The following is a 24,935-nucleotide window of genomic DNA, read 5'->3' as shown; positions in this document are numbered from 1 at the left end:
AAGGTGTAACTGGACTTCTTTTTTAAATTGACACCAGATCCGGTGACCTTTGGGACATGGTTTGACCCCCTATAGGAATGTGCTATCATCATGAAACGTTCAGATCACTTACAACTCAATAGATTCTACCTTCCTGTAACGTTTCAGCCTGATTGGACCTTGTTTTCACACAAATGGACCCAGAATGATGTGAAATTGTGCTTCGTGCAACATAATTCTGGGTGCCATTTACAAACCATAAGTGCTAATGACTCCATTCCTTTTTGTGGTTGTAGGGGCGGTTGATTGGAGTACACTAAAACAAACCTGACCTCTTTAGGATATTCAGAAGCCAAGTTATAAGCCCACAGAGGTGTAACTGGACTACTTCTTTAAATTGACACCAGATCCGGTGACATTTGGGACAAGGTTTGACCCCCTTAGGAAAGTGCTATCATCATGAAACGTTCAGATCACTTACAACTCAATAGATTCTACCTTCCTGTAACATTTCAGCCTGATTGGACCTTGTTTTCACACAAATGAACCCAGAATGATGTGAAATTGTGCTTCGTGCAACATAATTCTGGGTGCCATTTAAAAACCATAAGTGCTAATGACTCCATTCCTTTTTGAGGTTGTAGGGGCTGTTGATTGGAGTACACTAAAACAAACCTGATCTCTCTAGGACATTCAGAAGCCAAGTTATAAGCCCTCAAATGTGTAACTGGACTACTTCTTTAAAGTGACACCAGGCCCGGTGACCGTTGGGACATGGTTTGACCCCCTATAGGAATGTGCGATCATCATGAAACGTTCAGATCACTTACAACTCAATAGATTCTACCTTCTTGTAACGTTTCAGCCTGATTGGACCTTGTTTTCACACAAATGGACCCAGAATGATGTGAAATTGTGCTTCGTGCAACATAATTCTGGGTGCCATTTACAAACTATAAGTGCTAATGACTCCATTCCTTTTTGTGGTTGTAGGGGCTGTTGGTTGGAGTACATTAAAAAAAACCTGATCTCTCTAGGACATTCAGAAGCCAAGTTATAAGCCCACAAATGTGTAACTGGACTACTTCTTTAAATTGACACCAGATCCGGTGACCTTTGGGACATGGTTTGACCCCCTATAGGAATGTGCGATCATCATGAAACGTTCAGATCACTTACAACTCAATAGATTCTACCTTCTTGTAACGTTTGAGCCTGATTGGACCTTGTTTTCACACAAATGGACCCAGAATGATGTGAAATTGTGCTTCATGCAACATAATTCTGGGTGCCATTTACAAACCATAAGTGTTAATGACTCCATTCCTTTTTGTGGTTGTAGGGGCTGTTGATTGGAGTACATTAAAACAAACCTGATCTCTCTAGAACATTCAAAAGCCAAGGTATAAGCCCACAAATGTGTAACTGGACTACTTTAAATTGACACCAGATCCGGTGACCTTTGGGACATGGTTTGACCCCCTTAGGAAAGTGCTATCATCATGAAACTTTCAGATCACTTACAACTCAATAGATTCTACCTTCCTGTAACATTTCAGCCTGATTGGACTTTGTTTTCACACAAATGAACCCAGAATGATGTGAAATTGTGCTTAGTGCAACATTATTCTGGGTGCCGTTTACAAACCATAAGTGCTAATGACTCCATTCCTTTTTGTGGTTGTAGGGGCTGTTGATTGGAGTACACTAAAACAAACCTAACCTCTCTAGGCCATTCAGAAGCCAAGTTATAAGCCCACAAAGGTGTAAATGGACTACTTCTTTAAATTGACACGAGATCCGGTGACCTTTGGGACATGGTTTGACCCCCTATAGGAATGTGCGATCATCATGAAACGTTCAGATCACTTACAACTCAATAGATTCTACCTTCCTGTAACGTTTCAGCCTGACTGGCCCTTGTTTTCACACAAATGAACCCAGAATGATGTGAAATTGTGCTTCGTGCAACATAATTCTGGGTGCCATTTAAAAACCATAAGTGCTAATGACTCCATTCCTTTTTGTGGTTGTAGGGGCTGTTGATTGGAGTATACTAAAACAAACCTGATCTCTCTAGGACATTCAGAAGCCAAGTTATAAGCCCACGAAGGTGTAACTGGACTTCTTTTTTAAATTGACACCAGATCCGGTGACCTTTGGGACATGGTTTGACCCCCTATAGGAATGTGCTATCATCATGAAACGTTCAGATCACTTACAACTCAATAGATTCTACCTTCCTGTAACGTTTCAGCCTGATTGGACCTTGTTTTCACACAAATGGACCCAGAATGATGTGAAATTGTGCTTCGTGCAACATAATTCTGGGTGCCATTTACAAACCATAAGTGCTAATGACTCCATTCCTTTTTGTGGTTGTAGGGGCGGTTGATTGGAGTACACTAAAACAAACCTGACCTCTTTAGGATATTCAGAAGCCAAGTTATAAGCCCACAGAGGTGTAACTGGACTACTTCTTTAAATTGACACCAGATCCGGTGACATTTGGGACATGGTTTGACCCCCTTAGGAAAGTGCTATCATCATGAAACGTTCAGATCACTTACAACTCAATAGATTCTACCTTCTTGTAATGTTTCAGCCTTATTGGACCTTGTTTTCACACAAATGAACCCAGAATGATGTGAAATTGTGCTTCGTGCAACATAATTCTGGGTGCCATTTACAAACCATAAGTGCTAATGACTCCATTCCTTTTTGTGGTTGTAGGGGCTGTTGATTGGAGTACATTAAAACAAACCTAACCTCTCTAGGACATTCAGAAGCCAAGGTATAAGCCCACAAATGTGTAACTGGACTACTTCTTTAAAGTGACACCAGGCCCGGTGACCTTTGTGACATGGTTTTACCCCCTATTAGAATGTGCGATCATCTTGAAACGTTCAGATCACTTACAACTCAATAGATTCTACCTTCTTGTAGCGTTTCAGCCTGATTGGACCTTGTTTTCACACAAATGGACCCAGAATGATGTGAAATTGTGCTTCGTGCAACATAATTCTGGGTGCCATTTACAAACCATAAGTGCTAATGACTCCATTCCTTTTTGTGGTTGTAGGGGCTGTTGATTGGAGTACACTAAAACAAACCTGAACTCTTTAGGATATTCAGAAGCCAAGTTATAAGCCCACAAAGGTGTAACTGGACTACTTCTTTAAAGTGACACCAGGCCCGGTGACCTTTGGGACATGGTTTGACCCCCTATAGGAATGTGCTATCATCATGGAACGTTCCGATCACTTACAACTCAATAGATTCTACCTTCTTGTAACGTTTCATCCTGATTGGACCTTGTTTTCACACAAATGAGCCCAGAATGATGTGAAATTGTGCTTTGTGCAACATAATTCTGGGTGCCATTTACAAACCATAAGTGCTAATGACTCCATTCCTTTTTGTGGTTGTAGGGGCTGTTGATTGGAGTATACTAAAACAAACCTGATCTCTCTAGGACATTCAGAAGCCAAGTTATAAGCCCACAAAGGTGTAACTGGACTTCTTTTTTAAATTGACACCAGATCCGGTGACCTTTGGGACATGGTTTTATCCCCTATAGGAATGTGCGATCATCTTGAAACGATCAGATCACTTACAACTCAATAGATTCTACCTTCTTGTAGCGTTTCAGCCTGATTGGACCTTGTTTTCACACAAATGGACCCAGAATGATGTGAAATTGTGCTTCGTGCAACATAATTCTGGGTGCCATTTACAAACCATAAGTGCTATTGACTCCATTCCTTTTTGTGGTTGTAGGGGCTGTTGATTGGAGTACATTAAAACAAACCTGATCTCTCTAGAACATTCAGAAGCCAAGGTATAAGCCCACAAATGTGTAACTGGACTACTTTAAATTGACACCAGATCCGGTGACCTTTGGGACATGGTTTGACCCCCTTAGGAAAGTGCTATCATCATGAAACGTTCAGATCACTTACAACTCAATAGATTCTACCTTCCTGTAACATTTCAGCCTGATTGGACTTTGTTTTCACACAAATGAACCCAGAATGATGTGAAATTGTGCTTAGTGCAACATTATTCTGGGTGCCGTTTACAAACCATAAGTGCTAATGACTCCATTCCTTTTTGTGGTTGTAGGGGCTGTTGATTGGAGTACACTAAAACAAACCTAACCTCTCTAGGCCATTCAGAAGCCAAGTTATAAGCCCACAAAGGTGTAAATGGACTACTTCTTTAAATTGACACGAGATCCGGTGACCTTTGGGACATGGTTTGACCCCCTATAGGAATGTGCGATCATCATGAAACGTTCAGATCACTTACAACTCAATATATTCTACCTTCCTGTAACGTTTCAGCCTGACTGGCCCTTCTTTTCACACAAATGAACCCAGAATGATGTGAAATTGTGCTTCGTGCAACATAATTCTGGGTGCCATTTAAAAACCATAAGTGCTAATGACTCCATTCCTTTTTGTGGTTGTATGGGCTGTTGATTGGAGTATACTAAAACAAACCTGATCTCTCTAGGACATTCAGAAGCCAAGTTATAAGCCCACAAAGGTGTAACTGGACTTCTTTTTTAAATTGACACCAGATCCGGTGACCTTTGGGACATGGTTTGACCCCCTATAGGAATGTGCTATCATCATGAAACGTTCAGATCACTTACAACTCAATAGATTCTACCTTCCTGTAACGTTTCAGCCAATTGGACCTTGTTTTCACACAAATGGACCCAGAATGATGTGAAATTGTGCTTCGTGCAACATAATTCTGGGTGCCATTTACAAACCATAAGTGCTAATGACTCCATTCCTTTTTGTGGTTGTAGGGGCGGTTGATTGGAGTACACTAAAACAAACCTGACCTCTTTAGGATATTCAGAAGCCAAGTTATAAGCCCACAGAGGTGTAACTGGACTACTTCTTTAAATTGACACCAGATCCGGTGACATTTGGGACATGGTTTGACCCCCTTAGGAAAGTGCTATCATCATGAAACGTTCAGATCACTTACAACTCAATAGATTCTACCTTCCTGTAACATTTCAGCCTGATTGGACCTTGTTTTCACACAAATGAACCCAGAATGATGTGAAATTGTGCTTCGTGCAACATAATTCTGGGTGCCATTTAAAAACCATAAGTGCTAATGACTCCATTCCTTTTTGAGGTTGTAGGGGCTGTTGATTGGAGTACATTAAAACAAACCTGATCTCTCTAGAACATTCAAAAGCCAAGGTATAAGCCCACAAATGTGTAACTGGACTACTTTAAATTGACACCAGATCCGGTGACCTTTGGGACATGGTTTGACCCCCTTAGGAAAGTGCTATCATCATGAAACGTTCAGATCACTTACAACTCAATAGATTCTACCTTCCTGTAACATTTCAGCCTGATTGGACTTTGTTTTCACACAAATGAACCCAGAATGATGTGAAATTGTGCTTAGTGCAACGTTATTCTGGGTGCCGTTTACAAACCATAAGTGCTAATGACTCCATTCCTTTTTGTGGTTGTAGGGGCTGTTGATTGGAGTACACTAAAACAAACCTAACCTCTCTAGGCCATTCAGAAGCCAAGTTATAAGCCCACAAAGGTGTAAATGGACTACTTCTTTAAATTGACACGAGATCCGGTGACCTTTGGGACATGGTTTGACCCCCTATAGGAATGTGCGATCATCATGAAACGTTCAGATCACTTACAACTCAATAGATTCTACCTTCCTGTAACGTTTCAGCCTGACTGGCCCTTGTTTTCACACAAATGAACCCAGAATGATGTGAAATTGTGCTTCGTGCAACATAATTCTGGGTGCCATTTAAAAACCATAAGTGCTAATGACTCCATTCCTTTTTGTGGTTGTAGGGGCTGTTGATTGGAGTATACTAAAACAAACCTGATCTCTCTAGGACATTCAGAAGCCAAGTTATAAGCCCACAAAGGTGTAACTGGACTTCTTTTTTAAATTGACACCAGATCCGGTGACCTTTGGGACATGGTTTGACCCCCTATAGGAATGTGCTATCATCATGAAACGTTCAGATCACTTACAACTCAATAGATTCTACCTTCCTGTAACGTTTCAGCCTGATTGGACCTTGTTTTCACACAAATGGACCCAGAATGATGTGAAATTGTGCTTCGTGCAACATAATTCTGGGTGCCATTTACAAACCATAAGTGCTAATGACTCCTTTCCTTTTTGTGGTTGTAGGGGCGGTTGATTGGAGTACACTAAAACAAACCTGACCTCTTTAGGATATTCAGAAGCCAAGTTATAAGCCCACAGAGGTGTAACTGGACTACTTCTTTAAATTGACACCAGATCCGGTGACATTTGGGACATGGTTTGACCCCCTTAGGAAAGTGCTATCATCATGAAACGTTCAGATCACTTACAACTCAATAGATTCTACCTTCCTGTAACATTTCAGCCTGATTGGACCTTGTTTTCACACAAATGAACCCAGAATGATGTGAAATTGTGCTTCGTGCAACATAATTCTGGGTGCCATTTAAAAACCATAAGTGCTAATGACTCCATTCCTTTTTGAGGTTTTAGGGGCTGTTGATTGGAGTACACTAAAACAAACCTGATCTCTCTAGGACATTCAGAAGCCAAGTTATAAGCCCTCAAATGTGTAACTGGACTTCTTCTTTAAAGTGACACCAGGCCCGGTGACCTTTGGGACATGGTTTGACCCCCTATAGGAATGTGCGATCATCATGAAACGTTCAGATCACTTACAACTCAATAGATTCTACCTTCTTGTAACGTTTCAGCCTGATTGGACCTTGTTTTCACACAAATGGACCCAGAATGATGTGAAATTGTGCTTCGTGCAACATAATTCTGGGTGCCATTTACAAACTATAAGTGCTAATGACTCCATTCCTTTTTGTGGTTGTAGGGGCTGTTGGTTGGAGTACAGTAAAAAAAACCTGATCTCTCTAGGACATTCAGAAGCCAAGTTATAAGCCCACAAATGTGTAACTGGACGACTTCTTTAAAGTGACACCAGGCCCGGTGACCTTTGGGACATGGTTTTACCCCCTATAAGAATGTGCGATCATCATGAAACGTTCAGATCACTTACAACTCAATAGATTCTACCTTCTTGTAGCGTTTCAGCCTGATTGGACCTTGTTTTCACACAAATGGACCCAGAATGATGTGAAATTGTGCTTCGTGCAACATAATTCTGGGTGCCATTTACAAACCATAAGTGCTAATGACTCCATTCCTTTTTGTGGTTGTAGGGGCTGTTGATTGGAGTATACTAAAACAAACCTGATCTCTCTAGGACATTCAGAAGCCAAGTTATAAGCCCACAAAGGTGTAACTGGACTTCTTTTTTAAATTGACACCAGATCCGGTGACCTTTGGGACATGGTTTGACCCCCTATAGGAATGTGCTATCATCATGAAACGTTCAGATCACTTACAACTCAATAGATTCTACCTTCTTGTAACATTTCAGCCTGATTGGACCTTGTTTTCACACAAATGAACCCAGAATGATGTGAAATTGTGCTTCGTGCAACATAATTCTGGGTGCCATTTAAAAACCATAAGTGCTAATGACTCCGTTCCTTTTTGAGGTTGTAGGGGCTGTTGATTGGAGTACACTAAAACAAACCTGATCTCTCTAGGACATTCAGAAGCCAAGTTATAAGCCCTCAAATGTGTAACTGGACTACTTCGTTAAAGTGACACCAGGCCCGGTGACCTTTGGGACATGGTTTGACCCCCTATAGGAATGTGCGATCATCATGAAACGTTCAGATCACTTACAACTCAATAGATTCTACCTTCTTGTAACGTTTCAGCCTGATTGGACCTTGTTTTCACACAAATGGACCCAGAATGATGTGAAATTGTGCTTCGTGCAACATAATTCTGGGTGCCATTTACAAACTATAAGTGCTAATGACTCCATTCCTTTTTGTGGTTGTAGGGGCTGTTGGTTGGAGTACATTAAAAAAACCTGATCTCTCTAGGACATTCAGAAGCCAAGTTATAAGCCCACAAATGTGTAACTGGACTACTTCTTTAAATTGACACCAGATCCGGTGACCTTTGGGACATGGTTTGACCCCCTTAGGAAACTGCTATCATCATGAAACGTTCAAATCACTTACAACTCAATAGATTCTACCTTCTTGTAGCGTTTCAGCCTGATTGGACCTTGTTTTCACACAAATGGACCCAGAATGATGTGAAATTGTGCTTCGTGCAACATAATTCTGGGTGCCATTTACAAACCATAAGTGCTAATGACTCCATTCCTTTTTGTGGTTGTAGGGGCTGTTGATTGGAGTATACTAAAACAAACCTGATCTCTCCAGGACATTCAGAAGCCAAGTTATAAGCCCACAAAGGTGTAACTGGACTTCTTTTTTAAATTGACACCAGATCCGGTGACCTTTGGGACATGGTTTGACCCCCTATAGGAATGTGCTATCATCATGAAACGTTCAGATCACTTACAACTCAATAGATTCTACCTTCCTGTAACGTTTCAGCCTGATTGGACCTTGTTTTCACACAAATGGACCCAGAATGATGTGAAATTGTGCTTTGTGCAACATAATTCTGGGTGCCATTTACAAACCATAAGTGCTAATGACTCCATTCCTTTTTGTGGTTGTAGGGGTGGTTGATTGGAGTACACTAAAACAAACCTGACCTCTTTAGGATATTCAGAAGCCAAGTTATAAGCCCACAGAGGTGTAACTGGACTACTTCTTTAAATTGACACCAGATCCGGTGACATTTGGGACATGGTTTGACCCCCTTAGGAAAGTGCTATCATCATGAAACGTTCAGATCACTTACAACTCAATAGATTCTACCTTCTTGTAACATTTCAGCCTGATTGGACCTTGTTTTCACACAAATGAACCCAGAATGATGTGAAATTGTGCTTCGTGCAACATAATTCTGGGTGCCATTTAAAAACCATAAGTGCTAATGACTCCGTTCCTTTTTGAGGTTGTAGGGGCTGTTGATTGGAGTACACTAAAACAAACCTGATCTCTCTAGGACATTCAGAAGCCAAGTTATAAGCCCTCAAATGTGTAACTGGACTACTTCGTTAAAGTGACACCAGGCCCGGTGACCTTTGGGACATGGTTTGACCCCCTATAGGAATGTGCGATCATCATGAAACGTTCAGATCACTTACAACTCAATAGATTCTACCTTCTTGTAACGTTTCAGCCTGACTGGACCTTGTTTTCACACAAATGGACCCAGAATGATGTGAAATTGTGCTTCGTGCAACATAATTCTGGGTGCCATTTACAAACTATAAGTGCTAATGACTCCATTCCTTTTTGTGGTTGTAGGGGCTGTTGGTTGGAGTACATTAAAAAAACCTGATCTCTCTAGGACATTCAGAAGCCAAGTTATAAGCCCACAAATGTGTAACTGGACTACTTCTTTAAATTGACACCAGATCCGGTGACCTTTGGGACATGGTTTGACCCCCTTAGGAAACTGCTATCATCATGAAACGTTCAGATCACTTACAACTCAATAGATTCTACCTTCTTGTAGCGTTTCAGCCTGATTGGACCTTGTTTTCACACAAATGGACCCAGAATGATGTGAAATTGTGCTTCGTGCAACATAATTCTGGGTGCCATTTACAAACCATAAGTGCTAATGACTCCATTCCTTTTTGTGGTTGTAGGGGCTGTTGATTGGAGTACACTAAAACAAACCTGAACTCTTTAGGATATTCAGAAGCCAAGTTATAAGCCCACAAAGGTGTAACTGGACTACTTCTTTAAAGTGACACCAGGCCCGGTGACCTTTGGGAGATGGTTTGACCCCCTATAGGAATGTGCTATCATCATGGAACGTTCAGATCACTTACAACTCAATAGATTCTACCTTCTTGTAACGTTTCATCCTGATTGGACCTTGTTTTCACACAAATGAACCCAGAATGATGTGAAATTGTGCTTTGTGCAACATAATTCTGGGTGCCATTTACAAACCATAAGTGCTAATGACTCCATTCCTTTTTGTGGTTGTAGGGGCTGTTGATTGGAGTACACTAAAACAAACCTAACCTCTCTAGGACATTCAGAAGCCAAGTTATAAGCCCACAAAGGTGTAACTGGACTACTTCTTTAAATTGACACCAGATCCGGTGACCTTTGGGACATGGTTTTACCCCCTATAGGAATGTGCGATCATCTTGAAACGATCAGATCACTTACAACTCAATAGATTCTACCTTCTTGTAGGGTTTCAGCCTGATTGGACCTTGTTTTCACACAAATGGACCCAGAATGATGTGAAATTGTGCTTCGTGCAACATAATTCTGGGTGCCATTTACAAACCATAAGTGCTAATGACTCCATTCCTTTTTGTGGTTGTAGGGGCTGTTGATTGGAGTACATTAAAACAAACATGATCTCTCTAGAACATTCAGAAGCCAAGGTATAAGCCCACAAATGTGTAACTGGACTACTTTAAATTGACACCAGATCCGGTGACCTTTGGGACATGGTTTGACCCCCTTAGGAAAGTGCTATCATCATGAAACGTTCAGATCACTTACAACTCAATAGATTCTACCTTCCTGTAACATTTCAGCCTGATTGGACTTTGTTTCACACAAATGAACCCAGAATGATGTGAAATTGTGCTTAGTGCAACATTATTCTGGGTGCCGTTTACAAACCATAAGTGCTAATGACTCCATTCCTTTTTGTGGTTGTAGGGGCTGTTGATTGGAGTACACTAAAACAAACCTAACCTCTCTAGGCCATTCAGAAGCCAAGTTATAAGCCCACAAAGGTGTAAATGGACTACTTCTTTAAATTGACACGAGATCCGGTGACCTTTGGGACATGGTTTGACCCCCTATAGGAATGTGCGATCATCATGAAACGTTCAGATCACTTACAACTCAATATATTCTACCTTCCTGTAACGTTTCAGCCTGACTGGCCCTTGTTTTCACAAAAAATGAACCCAGAATGATGTGAAATTGTGCTTCGTGCAACATAATTCTGGGTGCCATTTAAAAACCATAAGTGCTAATGACTCCATTCCTTTTTGTGGTTGTAGGGGCTGTTGATTGGAGTATACTAAAACAAACCTGATCTCTCTAGGACATTCAGAAGCCAAGTTATAAGCCCACAAAGGTGTAACTGGACTTCTTTTTTAAATTGACACCAGATCCGGTGACCTTTGGGACATGGTTTGACCCCCTATAGGAATGTGCTATCATCATGAAACGTTCAGATCACTTACAACTCAATAGATTCTACCTTCCTGTAACGTTTCAGCCTGATTGGACCTTGTTTTCACACAAATGGACCCAGAATGATGTGAAATTGTGCTTCGTGCAACATAATTCTGGGTGCCATTTACAAACCATAAGTGCTAATGACTCCATTCCTTTTTGTGGTTGTAGGGGCGGTTGATTGGAGTACACTAAAACAAACCTGACCTCTTTAGGATATTCAGAAGCCAAGTTATAAGCCCACAGAGGTGTAACTGGACTACTTCTTTAAATTGACACCAGATGCGGTGACATTTGGGACATGGTTTGACCCCCTTAGGAAAGTGCTATCATCATGAAACGTTCAGATCACTTACAACTCAATAGATTCTACCTTCCTGTAACATTTCAGCCTGATTGGACCTTGTTTTCACACAAATGAACCCAGAATGATGTGAAATTGTGCTTCGTGCAACATAATTCTGGGTGCCATTTAAAAACCATAAGTGCTAATGACTCCATTCCTTTTTGAGGTTGTAGGGGCTGTTGATTGGAGTACACTAAAACAAACCTGATCTCTCTAGGACATTCAGAAGCCAAGTTATAAGCCCTCAAATGTGTTACTGGACTACTTCTTTAAAGTGACACCAGGCCCGGTGACCTTTGGGACATGGTTTGACCCCCTATAGGAATGTGCGATCATCATGAAACGTTCAGATCACTTACAACTCAATAGATTCTACCTTCTTGTAACGTTTCAGCCTGATTGGACCTTGTTTTCACACAAATGGACCCAGAATGATGTGAAATTGTGCTTCGTGCAACATAATTCTGGGTGCCATTTACAAACTATAAGTGCTAATGACTCCATTCCTTTTTGTGGTTGTAGGGGCTGTTGGTTGGAGTACATTAAAAAAAACCTGATCACTCTAGGACATTCAGAAGCCAAGTTATAAGCCCACAAATGTGTAACTGGACTACTTCTTTAAATTGACACCAGATCCGGTGACCTTTGGGACATGGTTTGACCCCCTTAGGAAAGTGCTATCATCATAAAACGTTCAGATCACTTACAACTCAATAGATTCTACCTTCCTGTAACGTTTCAGCCTGATTGGACCTTGTTTTCACACAAATGAACCCAGAATGATGTGAAATTGTGCTTCGTGCAACATCATTCTGGGGGCCATTTAAAAACCATAAGTGCTAATGACTCCATTCATTTTTGTGGTTGTAGGGGCTGTTGATTGGAGTATACTAAAACATACCTGATCTCTCTAGGACATTCAGAAGCCAAGTTATAAGCCCACAAAGGTGTAACTGGACTACTTCTTTAAACTGACACCAGATCTGGTGACCTTTGGGACATATTTTGACCCTCTTAGGAAAGTGCGATCATCTTGAAACGTTCAGATCACTTACAACTCAATAGATTCTACCTTCCTGTAACGTTTCAGCCTGATTGGACCTTGTTTTCACACAAATGGACCCAGAATGATGTGAAATTGTGCTTCGTGCAACATAATTCTGGGTGCCATTTACAAACCATAAGTGCTAATGACTCCATTCCTTTTTGTGGTTGTAGGGGCTGTTGATTGGAGTACACTAAAACAAACCTGACCTCTTTAGGATATTCAGACGCCAAGTGTAAGGTTATGAAGTTCATTATTTTCAGCTCCACACAGCAGTCCCCTGTGCACAGTTACACCCGTGTATGAAAACGCCAAGGTCGGGTGTTCCTCAGACTGTTTACATTCCAGGAGAAGAGTCCGAAGGAGAAGAAGAACGCTTTTCAATAATCAAAGTACTTTATTTGTGATTAAAATTATTAAGCAAAACAGATGTTGATCAACAATAATCAAGTGAATGATCTGTGAAATAAATATGTCATGAATTATGTTTAATGAAACCAGGACTACGGCACAGACATACTGATCGTCATCTCCATAGAAACGCATGACACATTGTTCCAACCAATCAGAGCTTTCGGCTGCCGCAGGAGAATCTGGTGTTGACTTCAAGTGTCCAATCCACTTTACTGAAACTTAAAACAATTCAGAGATATAAAACAAGGCAACGCCATTTTAAGTCAGTTCCATTTTGACTTCAGTTCTATTCACCGTCATCCTAAAGAAAAGCACAGCCTGGCCAGATGTGTTTTCTTCTTTAAACTAAGAACTGTGAAGCGGGAGATTTTCGTCGTTTAACAACCAGACGACGTCCTTTCAAAATAAGAGCACCTGCTGACGCCGCCGAACGGTACCGGGGTCGACCCTCCAGACGGGCTTTGAAACGTTGTAATCGCTGCACCGACAGCTCCAGCGTACATCCGAGGTCTCCAGACCTGGCATTTCCTGATCTACCTGGGAGACCCCCACTGGGTACGTACACGGCAAAATAGCGGCTCATGTCATCACTTTATAAGCCTCGTGATATCTAGTCATAACAAAGACGACCAGATTCATTGACGTCAGCCTAGAGAGTCTGAACCAGACACACACACACACACACACACACACACACACACACACACACACACACACACACGCACCAACACAACATCCGAATCCATTTTCATCCATCACAGAGTTAGTCCTGGTAGATTGTTTAGAATTTATAATTCAGAAATAAGAGATTCTCAAACGATCCCATCTCTCTCTCTTTTCTTGTCTCAAAGTCAATACAGAGTGTTTAATTAAACTCCCTGATGATAAAAACAGCCTATTCTTCTGTTTATAAAAAGTGAACTACTTACAGTGTATTAAAATACAACTTTAGATAGTTACATCACTTCAATTCCCGTTACACAAGTTATAAGCCCACAAAGGTGTAACTGGACTACTTCTTTAAAGTGACACCAGGCCCGGTGACCTTTGGGACATGGTTTGACCCCCTATAGGAATGTGCGATCATCATGAAACGTTCAAATCACTTACAACTCAATAGATTCTACCTTCTTGTAACGTTTCAGCCTGATTGGACCTTGTTTTCACACAAATGGACCCAGAATGATGTGAAATTGTGCTTTGTGCAACATAATTCTGGGTGCCATTTACAAACCATAAGTGCTAATGACTCCATTCCTTTTTGTGGTTGTAGGGGCTGTTGATTGGAGTACACTAAAACAAACCTGATCTCTCTAGGACATTCAGAAGCCAAGTTATAAGCCCACAAAGGTGTAACTGGAATACTCCTTTAAAGTGACACCAGGCCCGGTGACCTTTGGGACATGGTTTGACCCCCTATAGGAATGTGCGATCATCTTGAAACGTTCAGATCACTTACAACTCAATAGATTCTACCTTCTTGTAACGTTTCAGCCTGATTGGACCTTGTTTTCACACAAATGGACCCAGAATGATGTGAAATTGTGCTTCGTGCAACATAATTCTGGGTGCCATTTACAAACCATAAGTGCTAATGACTCCATTCCTTTTTGTGGTTGTAGGGGCTGTTGATTGGAGTACACTAAAACAAACCTAACCTCTCTAGGCCATTCAGAAGCCAAGTTATAAGCCCACAAAGGTGTAAATGGACTACTTCTTTAAATTGACACGAGATCCGGTGACCTTTGGGACATGGTTTGACCCCCTATAGGAATGTGCGATCATCATGAAACGTTCAGATCACTTACAACTCAATATATTCTACCTTCCTGTAACGTTTCAGCCTGACTGGCCCTTGTTTTCACACAAATGAACCCAGAATGATGTGAAATTGTGCTTCGTGCAACATAATTCTGGGTGCCATTTAAAAACCATAAGTGCTAATGACTCCATTCCTTTTTGTGGTTGTAGGGGCTGTTGATTGGAGTATACTAAAACAAACCTGATCTCTCTAGGACATTCAGAAGCCAAGTTATAAGCCCACAAAGGTGTAACTGGACTTCTTTTTTAAATTGACACCAGATCCGGTGACCTTTGGGACATGGTTTGACCCCCTATAGGAATGTGCTATCATCATGAAACGTTCAGATCACTTACAACTCAATAGATTCTACCTTCCTGTAACGTTTCAGCCTGATTGGACCTTGTTTTCACACAAATGGACCCAGAATGATGTGAAATTGTGCTTCGTGCAACATAATTCTGGGTGCCATTTACAAACCATAAGTGCTAATGACTCCATTCCTTTTTGTGGTTGTAGGGGCTGTTGATTGGAGTACACTAAAACAAACCTGACCTCTTTAGGATATTCAGACGCCAAGTGTAAGGTTATGAAGTTCATTATTTTCAGCTCCACACAGCAGTCCCCTGTGCACAGTTACACCCGTGTATGAAAACGCCAAGGTCGGGTGTTCCTCAGACTGTTTACATTCCAGGAGAAGAGTCCGAAGGAGAAGAAGAACGCTTTTCAATAATCAAAGTACTTTATTTGTGATTAAAATTATTAAGCAAAACAGATGTTGATCAACAATAATCAAGTGAATGATCTGTGAAATAAATATGTCATGAATTATGTTTAATGAAACCAGGACTACGGCACAGACATACTGATCGTCATCTCCATAGAAACGCATGACACATTGTTCCAACCAATCAGAGCTTTCGGCTGCCGCAGGAGAATCTGGTGTTGACTTCAAGTGTCCAATCCACTTTACTGAAACTTAAAACAATTCAGAGATATAAAACAAGGCAACGCCATTTTAAGTCAGTTCCATTTTGACTTCAGTTCTATTCACCGTCATCCTAAAGAAAAGCACAGCCTGGCCAGATGTGTTTTCTTCTTTAAACTAAGAACTGTGAAGCGGGAGATTTTCGTCGTTTAACAACCAGACGACGTCCTTTCAAAATAAGAGCACCTGCTGACGCCGCCGAACGGTACCGGGGTCGACCCTCCAGACGGGCTTTGAAACGTTGTAATCGCTGCACCGACAGCTCCAGCGTACATCCGAGGTCTCCAGACCTGGCATTTCCTGATCTACCTGGGAGACCCCCACTGGGTACGTACACGGCAAAATAGCGGCTCATGTCATCACTTTATAAGCCTCGTGATATCTAGTCATAACAAAGACGACCAGATTCATTGACGTCAGCCTAGAGAGTCTGAACCAGACACACACACACACACACACACACACACACACACACACACACACACACACGCACCAACACAACATCCGAATCCATTTTCATCCATCACAGAGTTAGTCCTGGTAGATTGTTTAGAATTTATAATTCAGAAATAAGAGATTCTCAAACGATCCCATCTCTCTCTCTTTTCTTGTCTCAAAGTCAATACAGAGTGTTTAATTAAACTCCCTGATGATAAAAACAGCCTATTCTTCTGTTTATAAAAAGTGAACTACTTACAGTGTATTAAAATACAACTTTAGATAGTTACATCACTTCAATTCCCGTTACACAAGTTATAAGCCCACAAAGGTGTAACTGGACTACTTCTTTAAAGTGACACCAGGCCCGGTGACCTTTGGGACATGGTTTGACCCCCTATAGGAATGTGCGATCATCATGAAACGTTCAAATCACTTACAACTCAATAGATTCTACCTTCTTGTAACGTTTCAGCCTGATTGGACCTTGTTTTCACACAAATGGACCCAGAATGATGTGAAATTGTGCTTTGTGCAACATAATTCTGGGTGCCATTTACAAACCATAAGTGCTAATGACTCCATTCCTTTTTGTGGTTGTAGGGGCTGTTGATTGGAGTACACTAAAACAAACCTGATCTCTCTAGGACATTCAGAAGCCAAGTTATAAGCCCACAAAGGTGTAACTGGAATACTCCTTTAAAGTGACACCAGGCCCGGTGACCTTTGGGACATGGTTTGACCCCCTATAGGAATGTGCGATCATCTTGAAACGTTCAGATCACTTACAACTCAATAGATTCTACCTTCTTGTAACGTTTCAGCCTGATTGGACCTTGTTTTCACACAAATGGACCCAGAATGATGTGAAATTGTGCTTCGTGCAACATAATTCTGGGTGCCATTTACAAACCATAAGTGCTAATGACTCCATTCCTTTTTGTGGTTGTAGGGGCTGTTGATTGGAGTACACTAAAACAAACCTAACCTCTCTAGGCCATTCAGAAGCCAAGTTATAAGCCCACAAAGGTGTAAATGGACTACTTCTTTAAATTGACACGAGATCCGGTGACCTTTGGGACATGGTTTGACCCCCTATAGGAATGTGCGATCATCATGAAACGTTCAGATCACTTACAACTCAATATATTCTACCTTCCTGTAACGTTTCAGCCTGACTGGCCCTTGTTTTCACACAAATGAACCCAGAATGATGTGAAATTGTGCTTCGTGCAACATAATTCTGGGTGCCATTTAAAAACCATAAGTGCTAATGACTCCATTCCTTTTTGTGGTTGTAGGGGCTGTTGATTGGAGTATACTAAAACAAACCTGATCTCTCTAGGACATTCAGAAGCCAAGTTATAAGCCCACAAAGGTGTAACTGGACTTCTTTTTTAAATTGACACCAGATCCGGTGACCTTTGGGACATGGTTTGACCCCCTATAGGAATGTGCTATCATCATGAAACGTTCAGATCACTTACAACTCAATAGATTCTACCTTCCTGTAACGTTTCAGCCTGATTGGACCTTGTTTTCACACAAATGGACCCAGAATGATGTGAAATTGTGCTTCGTGCAACATAATTCTGGGTGCCATTTACAAACCATAAGTGCTAATGACTCCATTCCTTTTTGTGGTTGTAGGGGCGGTTGATTGGAGTACACTAAAACAAACCTGACCTCTTTAGGATATTCAGAAGCCAAGTTATAAGCCCACAGAGGTGTAACTGGACTACTTCTTTAAATTGACACCAGATCCGGTGACATTTGGGACATGGTTTGACCCCCTTAGGAAAGTGCTATCAACATGAAACGTTCAGATCACTTACAACTCAATAGATTCTACCTTCCTGTAACATTTCAGCCTGATTGGACCTTGTTTTCACACAAATGAACCCAGAATGATGTGAAATTGTGCTTCGTGCAACATAATTCTGGGTGCCATTTAAAAACCATAAGTGCTAATGACTCCATTCCTTTTTGAGGTTGTAGGGGCTGTTGATTGGAGTACACTAAAACAAACCTGATCTCTCTAGGACATTCAGAAGCCAAGTTATAAGCCCTCAAATGTGTAACTGGACTACTTCTTTAAAGTGACACCAGGCCCGGTGACCTTTGGGACATGGTTTGACCCCCTATAGGAATGTGCGATCATCATGAAACGTTCAGATCACTTACAACTCAATAGATTCTACCTTCTTGTAACGTTTCAGCCTGATTGGACCTTGTTTTCACACAAATGGACCCAGAATGATGTGAAATTGTGCTTCGTGCAACATAATTCTGGGTGCCATTTACAAACTATAAGTGCTAATGAATCCATTCCTTTTTGTGGTTGTAGGGGCTGTTGGTTGGAGTACATTAAAAAAAACCTGATCACTCTAGGACATTCAGAAGCCAAGTTATAAGCCCACAAATGTGTAACTGGACTACTTCTTTAAATTGACACCAGATCCGGTGACCTTTGGGACATGGTTTGACCCCCTTAGGAAAGTGCTATCATCATAAAACGTTCAGATCACTTACAACTCAATCGATTCTACCTTCCTGTAACGTTTCAGCCTGATTGGACCTTGTTTTCACACAAATGAACCCAGAATGATGTGAAATTGTGCTTCGATCAACATCATTCTGGGCGCCATTTAAAAACCATAAGTGCTAATGACTCCATTCCTTTTTGTGGTTGTAGGGGCTGTTGATTGGAGTATACTAAAACATACCTGATCTCTCTAGGACATTCAGAAGCCAAGTTATAAGCCCACAAAGGTGTAACTGGACTACTTCTTTAAACTGACACCAGATCAGGTGACCTTTGGGACATATTTTGACCCCCTTAGGAATGTGCGATCATCTTGAAACGTTCAGATCACTTACAACTCAATAGATTCTACCTTCCTGTAACGTTTCAGCCTGATTGGACCTTGTTTTCACACAAATGGACCCAGAATGATGTGAAATTGTGCTTCGTGCAACATAATTCTGGGTGCCATTTACAAACCATAAGTGCTAATGACTCCATTCCTTTTTGTGGTTGTAGGGGCTGTTGATTGGAGTACACTAAAACAAACCTGACCTCTTTAGGATATTCAGACGCCAAGTGTAAGGTTATGAAGTTCATTATTTTCAGCTCCACACAGCAGTCCCCTGTGCACAGTTACACCCGTGTATGAAAACGCCAAGGTCGGGTGTTCCTCAGACTGTTTACATTCCAGGAGAAGAGTCCGAAGGAGAAGACGAACGCTTTTCAATAATCAAAGTACTTTATTTGTGATTAAAATTATTAAGCAAAACAGATGTTGATCAACAATAATCAAGTGAATGATCTGTGAAATAAATATGTCATGAATTATGTTTAATGAAACCAGGACTACGGCACAGACATACTGATCGTCATCTCCATAGAAACGCATGACACATTGTTCCAACCAATCAGAGCTTTCGGCTGCCGCAGGAGAATCTGGTGTCGACTTCAAGTGTCCAATCCACTTTACTGAAACTTAAAACAATTCAGAGATATAAAACAAGGCAACGCCATTTTAAGTCAGTTCCATTTTGACTTCAGTTCTATTCACCGTCATCCTAAAGAAAAGCACAGCCTGGCCAGATGTGTTTTCTTCTTTAAACTAAGAACTGTGAAGCGGGAGATTTTCGTCGTTTAACAACCAGACGACGTCCTTTCAAAATAAGAGCACCTGCTGACGCCGCCGAACGGTACCGGGGTCGACCCTCCAGACGGGCTTTGAAACGTTGTAATCGCTGCACCGACAGCTCCAGCGTACATCCGAGGTCTCCAGACCTGGCATTTCCTGATCTACCTGGGAGACCCCCACTGGGTACGTACACGGCAAAATAGCGGCTCATGTCATCACTTTATAAGCCTCGTGATATCTAGTCATAACAAAGACGACCAGATTCATTGACGTCAGCCTAGAGAGTCTGAACCAGACACACACACACACACACACACACACACACACACACACACACACACACACACACACACACACGCACCAACACAACATCCGAATCCATTTTCATCCATCACAGAGTTAGTCCTGGTAGATTGTTTAGAATTTATAATTCAGAAATAAGAGATTCTCAAACGATCCCATCTCTCTCTCTTTTCTTGTCTCAAAGTCAATACAGAGTGTTTAATTAAACTCCCTGATGATAAAAACAGCCTATTCTTCTGTTTATAAAAAGTGAACTACTTACAGTGTATTAAAATACAACTTTAGATAGTTACATCACTTCAATTCCCGTTACACAAGTTATAAGCCCACAAAGGTGTAACTGGACTACTTCTTTAAAGTGACACCAGGCCCGGTGACCTTTGGGACATGGTTTGACCCCCTATAGGAATGTGCGATCATCTTGAAACGTTCAGATCACTTACAACTCAATAGATTCTACCTTCTTGTAACGTTTCAGCCTGATTGGACCTTGTTTTCACACAAATGGACCCAGAATGATGTGAAATTGTGCTTCGTGCAACATAATTCTGGGTGCCATTTACAAACCATAAGTGCTAATGACTCCATTCCTTTTTGTGGTTGTAGGGGCTGTTGATTGGAGTACACTAAAACAAACCTGATCTCTCTAGGACATTCAGAAGCCAAGTTATAAGCCCACAAATGTGTAACTGGACTACTTCTTTAAAGTGACACCAAATCCGGTGACCTTTGGGACATGGTTTGACCCCCTTAGGAAAGTGCTATCATCATGAAACGTTCAGATCACTTACAACTCAATAGATTCTACCTTCCTGTAACGTTTCAGCCTGATTGGACCTTGTTTTCACACAAATGAACCCAGAATGATGTGAAATTGTGCTTCGTGCAACATAATTCTGGGTGCCATTTAAAAACCATAAGTGCTAATGACTCCATTTCTTTTTGTGGTTGTAGGGGCTGTTGATTGGAGTATACTAAAACAAACCTGATCTCTCTAGGACTTTCAGAAGCCAAGTTATAAGCCCACAAAGGTGTAACTGGACTACTTCTTTAAATTGACACCAGATCCGGTGACCTTTGGGACATGGTTTGACCCCCTTAGGAAAGTGCTATCATCATGAAACTTTCAGATCACTTACAACTCTATAGATTCTACCTTCTTGTAACGTTTCAGCCTGATTGGACCTTGTTTTCACACAAATGAACCCAGAATGATGTGAAATTGTGCTTCGTGCAACATAATTCTGGGTGCCGTTTACAAATCATAAGTGCTAATGACTCCATTCCTTTTTGTGGTTGTAGGGGCTGTTGATTGGAGTACACTAAAACAAACCTAACCTCTCTAGGCCATTCAGAAGCCAAGTTATAAGCCCACAAAGGTGTAACTGGACTACTTCTTTAAATTGACACCAGATCCCGTGTCCTTTGGGACATGGTTTGACCCCCTATAGGAATGTGCAATCATCATGAAACGTTCAGATCACTTACAACTCAATAGATTCTACCTTCCTGTAACGTTTCAGCCTGACTGGACCTTGTTTTCACACAAATGAACCCAGAATGATGTGAAATTGTGCTTCGTGCAACATAATTCTGGGTGCCATTTATAAACCATAAGTGCTAATGACTCCATTCCTTTTTGTGGTTGTAGGGGCTGTTGATTGGAGTATACTAAAACAAACCTGATCTCTCTAGGACATTCAGAAGCCAAGTTATAAGCCCACAAATGTGTAACTGGACTACTTCTTTAAATTGACACCAGATCCGGTGACCTTTGGGACATGGTTTGACCCCCTATAGGAATGTGCTATCATCATCACTTACAACCCAATAGATTCTACCTTCCTGTAACGTTTCAGCCTGATTGAACCTTGTTTTCACACAAATGGACCCAGAATGATGTGAAATTGTGCTTCGTGCAACATAATTCTGGGTGCCATTTACAAACCATAAGTGCTAATGACTCCATTCCTTTTTGTGGTTGTAGGGGCTGTTGACTAGAGTACACTAAAACAAACCTGACCTCTCTAGGACATTCAGAAGCCAAGTTATCAGCCCACAAATGTGTAACTGGACTACTTCTTTAAATTGACACCAGATCCGGTGACCTTTGGGACATGGTTTGACCCCCTTAGGAAAGTGCTATCATCATGAAACGTTCAGATCACTTACAACTCAATAGATTCTACCTTCCTGTAACGTTTCAGCCTGATTGGACCTTGTTTTCACACAAATGAACCCAGAATGATGTGAAATTGTGCTTCGTGCAACATAATTCTGGGTGCCATTTAAAAACCATAAGTGCTAATGACTCCATTCCTTTTTTGGGTAATGGGGGCTGTTAATTGGAGTACTCTAAAACAAACCTGACCTCTCTAGGATATTCAGAAGCCAAGTTATAAGCCCACAAATGTGTAACTGGACAACTTCTTTAAAGTGACACCAGATCCAGTGACCTTTGGGACATGGTTTGACCCCCTTAGGAAAGTGTGATCATCTTGAAACGTTCAGATCACTTACAACTCAATAGATTCTACCTACTTGTGATGTTTCAGCCTAATTGGACCTTGTTTTCACACAAATGGATCCAGAATGATGTGAAATTGTGCTTCGTGCAACATAATTCTGGGTGCCATTTACAATCCATAAGTGCTAATTACTCCATTCCTTTTTGTGGTTGTAGGGGCTGTTGATTGGAGTATACTTAAACAAACCTGATCTCTCTAGGACATTCAGAAGCCAAGTTATAAGCCCACAAATGTGTAACTGGACTACTTCTTTAAAGTGACACCAGATCCGGTGACCTTTGGGACATGGTTTGACCCCCTATAGGAATGTGCTATCATCATGAAACGTTCAGATAACTTAAAACTCAATAGATTCTACCTTCCTGTAACGTTTCAGCCTGACTGGACCTTGTTTTCACACAAATGAACCCAGAATGATGTGAAATTGTGCTTCGTGCAACATAATTCTGGGTGCCATTTAAAAACCATAAGTGCTAATGACTCCATTCCTTTTTGTGGTTGTAGGGGCTGTTGATTGGAGTATACTAAAACAAACAATATCTCTCTAGGACATTCAGAAGCCAAGTTATAAGCCCACAAATGTGTAACTGGACTACTTCTTTAAATTGACACCAGATCCGGTGACCTTTGGACATGGTTTGACCCCCTATAGGAATGTGCTATCATCATGAAACGTTCAGATCACTTACAACTCAATAGATTCTACCTTTCTGTAACGTTTCAGCCTGATTGGACCTTGTTTTCACACAAATGAACCCAGAATGATGTGAAATTGTGCTTCGTGCAACATAATTCTGGGTACTATTTAAAAACCATAAGTGCTAATGACTCCATTCCTTTTTGGGGTAATGGGGGCTGTTAATTGGAGTACTCTAAAACAAACCTGACCTCTCTAGGATATTCAGAAGCCAAGTTATAAGCCCACAAATGTGTAACTGGACAACTTCTTTAAAGTGACACCAGATCCGGTGACCTTTGGGACATGGTTTGACCCCCTTAGGAAAGTGCGATCATCTTGAAACGTTCAGATCACTTACAACTCAATAGATTCTACCTTCTTGTGACGTTTCAGCCTGATTGGACCTTGTTTTCACACAAATGGACCCAGAATGATGTGAAATTGTGCTTCTTGCAACATAATTCTGGGTCCCATTTACAAACCATAAGTGCTAATGACTCCATTCCTTTTTGTGGTTGTAGGGGCTGTTGATTGGAGTATACTAAAACAAACCTGATCTCTCTAGGACATTCAGAAGCCAAGTTATAAGCCCACAAATGTGTAATTGGACTACTTCTTTAAATTGACACCAGATCTGGTGACCTTTGGGACATGGTTTGACCCCCTATAGGAAAGTGCTATCATCATGAAACGTTCAGATCACTTACAACCCAATAGATTCTACCTTCCTGTAACGTTTCAGCCTGATTGGACCTTGTTTTCACACAAATGGACCCAGAATGATGTGAAATTGTGCTTCGTGCAACATAATTCTGGGTGCCATTTACAAACCATAAGTGCTAATGACTCCATTCCTTTTTGTGGTTGTAGGGGCTGTTGACTGGAGTACACTAAAACAAACCTGACCTCTCTAGGACATTCAGAAGCCAAGTTATAAGCCCACAAATGTGTAACTGGACTACTTCTTTAAATTGACACCAGCTCCGGTGACCTTTGGGACATGGTTTGACCCCCTTAGGAAAATTGCTATCATCATGAAACGTTCAGATCACTTACAACTCTATAGATTCTACCTTCTTGTAACGTTTCAGCCTGATTGGACCTTGTTTTCACACAAATGAACCCAGAATGATGTGAAATTGTGCTTCGTGCAACATAATTCTGGGTGCCGTTTACAAACCATAAGTGCTAATGACTCCATTCCTTTTTGTGGTTGTAGGGGCTGTTGATTGGAGTACACTAAAACAAACCTAACCTCTCTAGGCCTTTCAGAAGCCAAGTTATAAGCCCACAAAGGTGTAACTGGACTACTTCTCTAAATTGACACCAGATCCGGTGACCTTTGGGACATGGTTTGACCCCCTATAGGAATGTGCGATCATCATGAAACGTTCAGATCACTTACAACTCAATAGATTCTACCTTCCTGTAACGTTTCAGCCTGACTGGACCTTGTTTTCACACAAATGAACCCAGAATGATGTGAAATTG

This window comes from Nothobranchius furzeri, unplaced genomic scaffold (assembly GCF_043380555.1).
Source record: "Nothobranchius furzeri strain GRZ-AD unplaced genomic scaffold, NfurGRZ-RIMD1 Scf020, whole genome shotgun sequence".
In the NCBI taxonomy this organism is placed as follows: domain Eukaryota; kingdom Metazoa; phylum Chordata; class Actinopteri; order Cyprinodontiformes; family Nothobranchiidae; genus Nothobranchius; species Nothobranchius furzeri.
The sequence above is the reverse complement of the archived record's forward strand: the minus strand, read 5'-3'. Positions refer to the sequence as shown.